The following is a 5,148-nucleotide window of genomic DNA, read 5'->3' as shown; positions in this document are numbered from 1 at the left end:
ACATCACACTACCATTCGCACTCTCTACGAAACTTCTTCGTTGAAATCTATTTCCCTGTCAATGTTCCCATCTTCATTAAAAGGCGTAAGATGACAAAAACAAGATCTTGGAGAATTTCTCAATAATATGCCTGGGGTATGGTAGGTAATTTGAAGAAAAAAATAAAGTGTTACTGTTTCTTATTTGTAGAAGGTTTAAGAGGAAAGACCACAATATAACGAACTAATTCATCACAATACGTGAAAACTCTGACTTCACTTTTTGAAAAATGAAATTGTCTTTCCTTTTACTCCCGATCAACAATCAAGTATCTTTTCTTGAATTATGAATAACACGAATGGATTGAACTATTCAATATCTCAAAATAAACCTTCATTTCGGTGCAATATTCAAATTACCTTGAATTCTTCATAACCTCTGAATAGTGGTCTAGTACCCATTAAAATCCGCATTTGAGAAATCGTTTGTTTTCGTTAAAGCACCTAAGGCCTTTGAATTTTAGTAAATTTCTTGTATCATAGGTTATCGTTTTCTTCAAAGGAAATGGTGTATTGGATAGGGCTTTTCCAAAATATAATTCTATTGACTAAATTCTCATTTTGAAGCCATAAGGTTTTTTATGAAAATTATGCCCATCTTTGATCTCGCTTTACTCTTCGAATGAAGATAAACGTGTTGAGAATTTTCAATATTTTGTTTAGCAAATTTGTGAAATACTAAAGTTTTGTGTTTATTTCTCATACTATTAATTTGTTTTGCTTATTCTATTTTTTTAAGAAAGAAGAAATTAATCATAGTTTCAGAAAATAAGTATATTTTTAATTAAACTCCAAGTCTGTAAATTATTTTCTTATTGACGATTGAATGGCCCATGTGAACCCATACATTGCTCCTGCACTAAAATACGCAGTTATCTCAATATGTACAAAAATATTTTTTCGTAAAATACCCATGGCTATATCCTTTGATTTTTGAAAAAAATGTTTGAATCATAGATTTTGATGTTCTTCAGTAGAAAACTTGTATTCGTAATAGGTTTTTCAAAAATATAATTTTTCTTCGAAAGTCGCCACTGTTTATTGTTTATGTATTAAAATACCAACTAAAATCCGCATTTAAGAAATCGTTTTTTTTTTTCGTGAAAACACCTAAGGCCTTTGTATTTTGGTAAAAATTCTTGTATCATAGGTTATCGTTTTTTCAAAGGAAATAGTGTATTGGATTGGGGCTTTTCAAAAAGATAATTTTATTGACTAAATTCTCAGTTTAAAGCCTTAAGATTTTTAGCAAAATTTTATCATCTTCAATTTCGCTTTACTCTTGCAATGAAGATAAAAACTTTTAGGAATTTTCAATATTTTCTCTATAAAATTTGTTAAATGTTAAAGTTTTGTGTTTATTTTTCAAACTCTTATTTTGTATTTTGATGCAAGAGGAACTTGTTTTAGGGTTAGTGAGAATATATATTGTCTGTAAGTCTGTAAATTCTCTTGTTTTTGACGAATTAATAGATCACCTGTACTTTGATATTATTGTATCAAGTGTGCCACTTCTTTTGCAGCTGAAAATTGAACAATACTACTTTCTAAGGAAAGCGAAAATGAAATCAGCTGCGCCGTCAATTACTCATTTAGTTCTGTAGCAGATAGTTTGACTGATAAACATTTATTTCTAAATTATTTTAGCTCTGTGTACGCGTTGTTAATTATTATGTACGCTTTGGAAGGTCTACATCTTTCGTTTGTAGCATTTTAGATGGTGCGTTTACTGAGTGAAGAATTTTCTATTATATCGTAGCAAAAATGAAATCATATGTCTTCACTATATTTCTAAATGACTTTGCTTCGTCTATTTCATCATTAGACTTGCTTAACTGAATAAATTTAGACAAAACTTTAAGTATTTCCATGTATTTGTATTGCAAGTAGCGAGTCAGGTTTGATGCCCATCTAGTTCGATAGATTATTTTTAATCTTTTAAGTTGCTATTATTTTCCAGATTTATTAAAGATTCGAGTAATTTCCATCTCTTGATATTGTGTCCAACATATGTAAATTCTCACCATGTACCTGTAAAATGTCAAAATGATGTAGTATTTGACATGTAACAGGAGATGTCTATACAGAGCAATGAAAAGGCAATCATAGGGAAAGAGTCTGGACTCCAGTTACAGAGTATCACAGTCTCACAAATTGTAAGGTAGTGGAGAACATTTCTGAGCTAAGCCGGAAACAAAAAAGCTTCATCTCATCTTTGGTAAATGAGTGGAAGAAGGCAGAGTACACTGAGAGACAGCCAGTGGGTGTTTTTTTCTCAATAATATACAAGAGGAATCAAATGATAGCCTGCTACTACATGCAGCTAAATTATGTAGTAATTATAAGATCAGAGGACCCTGGTGAGTTCATCATGCGCTTGGCATGTCATGATTGAGTCAGGGTCCCTATTGTTCCAGAAACATGATACTAAAATACACACAAGAATCCTTTACATTGAGAAAATAGCATATGATATTGGCACAAATATCTGATGGGCCTTCATAGACATATATACATTTAAAGGTTGTGATACATTCAGCAAATGGAAATAAAGTGCTCTCAAAATCCTGTGTGACAACAGAGAGGTACAGGAAGCTTTCTCATATGTGGGGGAGGCCTTGATCTGCCTGATAATCTGATAAACAAATTGGAGAAGCTCACATGCCTTCTCTATGCAGCCAAATCTGCTACAGGAAAATTAATGATCCGAAATATCACCTATTCTGTTCAAAAAAAGGTGAGGTTGAAATTCACCAACTGTCTCATCAACAGGCTGTATAAAGAAACATGTCCAACGGACCAATTATCAGGCTACGATATGGAGGAAGTATCTGTAGAAAGATTCAGAAACACCCAGCCCTTTTAGAAGAGGTTCGGGATGGGAACACAGGATGGGGAAGTTCAGCTGGCAGTATACTGGATGGAAAAACAGCCGAGATATCAGGCTGTGCTGGATATATTGGCTCACAATAGTCCCAGGAACTGCAAACTGACAAAATATGTCTGCCTTGCAAATGATCTCATATGTACTGATATGTGAAGATATTTTTTTTGTACCGTGACAATCGAGTAATATGTGTAAAGTAATGACAGTTCCTCTGAAGAATAGCCAGATGATGATTATTATGGTTTCTAAGACGTTATCTCATCATACATTGCTACTCACAGTACTCTATACTCTATTGTTTTAATGCTGCAATGTGTGTAGAAGATTACATAAAAATTTGTATGACATGTTTTGTATTTTGAAGCAGGTAAAGTGGACAAACTGTTGATGTGAAATATTTTAAGATATATATTTTTATCCATGTTTACCTACAGTAAATATGTGGTATGAATAAATAAAACTTCTACGTGATAGTGAAATGGACATTTTTACAGAGTTGAGGCAACAAGGATCTTGGTTATTTCAGAAATGTTTATATATATGTTTGTGCTGAAGGAATTTAATTTTGGATTGATGATAGATTTATGAAGTGGAATTTTGTTTTTCCTCAGTTTAATGTGGTCTTCCATTATTGTGTTCTTACTTTGAGACCAACGTCACTGTAACAAAAGTAATAGATGATAAAATATGTCATCGTTTTATATTATTCCTTAAGCATGTTTATTCTACTTTAGAGAATTTCGTTAAAAATCATTCGAATTACCAAATAAGTTTAACTATCACACGTTATACTTGTTGAGTTGCCATCAATGTAATAGTTCATACAACACTGTGTTGTACAATGTGTCTATATAAATATAACAGCACTGTCTGTTATCTGATATTTATCCATGTAACTACTTCACAGGAAATAGATGGATCTTCACCATAATTGGTATGGAGGTTCATTGTGTCCATGGGGAGATACATGCAAATTTTCAGTTTTTCATTTTGCGGTTTTTATAGGCGATTTTTCAAATTACATATAAGGGAAGCAACTTTTCATTATTCATGAATTTACATAACTTCCGTCCATAGAACAGATACTCCAGCTAGTGTTACAATAAAGTTGAAGCTTTATTTGAATGGACGGCAACTGCCTGTTATAGAAACACAAGTGTAGAGGATGACGTTTCGAAAGTCTTTCGCTTTTCATTTTCAGGACCTGATTTTCATACCGTGAAACAATCTTTAAACTCCGTAACCTGAATATAAAAATAATCAAAAGGAGAAACGATATTCCCTTCCTCAGACAGTGCCGCTCTGAAAAGCTAATTCCAAAATTTCTGAAGGTCAAGTTATCGAAAAACTTGACCAGTTTTCAGGTATTATCTAAAACATGCAAAAAAAAACCTCCTAAAAGCGACCCTGAATTCCAAATATCAAAAACTGAACTACTTACAAAAACTTAAACAGAAATTAGACCACCAACTAGCCTGCTACCTTAAACCAGATGATTATGGCAATATTCAACCGCTATCAACCAAAACAACTCATTTTTGAATCAAGAAAAGAAGTCCATATACAATAAGAAACTAGATCAACTCAGGAAACTGCAACAACTTGAAGTGAAACACAACAATGCATACAGCATTACTTGAAAATTATTAAATTTATGCCAAATTGTTCATCTTTACTTTTCTCAAAGCTAGTACAGACCAAAAATTGTAGAATTTTGAATTAAAAAAGGTGGTTTAAAAGTAAACATCAATAAAAATAGACTATTAGCAAAAAAATGTTTTAAATTACCATATATTTGGTGTTACATTTTCTGTTCGTTTATGTAAAGAGATGTAAGTTTGTGTTTTTGTTTGTTTGTTTTTTGTTGCTTTTAATTAAACAGAAATGTACGATTGTCATAACTGCTGTTGTTCTTTGTTTTACAAAATTTTTAATTTCCACAAAAATGTGTATTCTTTTTTCGTTATGAAAAGTTTTGTTTCGTCCCTAAGTAAATATGTATATAAAAAATATTTCCTAATAATAAGAATAGATTATTGATTTGCAAAAGTCGAAGTTGTATTTCTTTCTACTAAAGCTAGCTTTTATCATTCACATACTTATCAAGCTTTCTCCTAAACTCACTTAAATTTACTGCCTCCATAACATCCGAAGGCAATCCATTCCAAAGGCCAACCATCCTGTTAGAAAAATAAATTAATCTTAGCTGAAGATAACTCCTA

Source organism: Limulus polyphemus, unplaced genomic scaffold, assembly GCF_000517525.1.
Source record: "Limulus polyphemus unplaced genomic scaffold, Limulus_polyphemus-2.1.2 Scaffold892, whole genome shotgun sequence".
In the NCBI taxonomy this organism is placed as follows: Eukaryota; Metazoa; Arthropoda; class Merostomata; order Xiphosura; family Limulidae; genus Limulus; species Limulus polyphemus.
The sequence above is the reverse complement of the archived record's forward strand: the minus strand, read 5'-3'. Positions refer to the sequence as shown.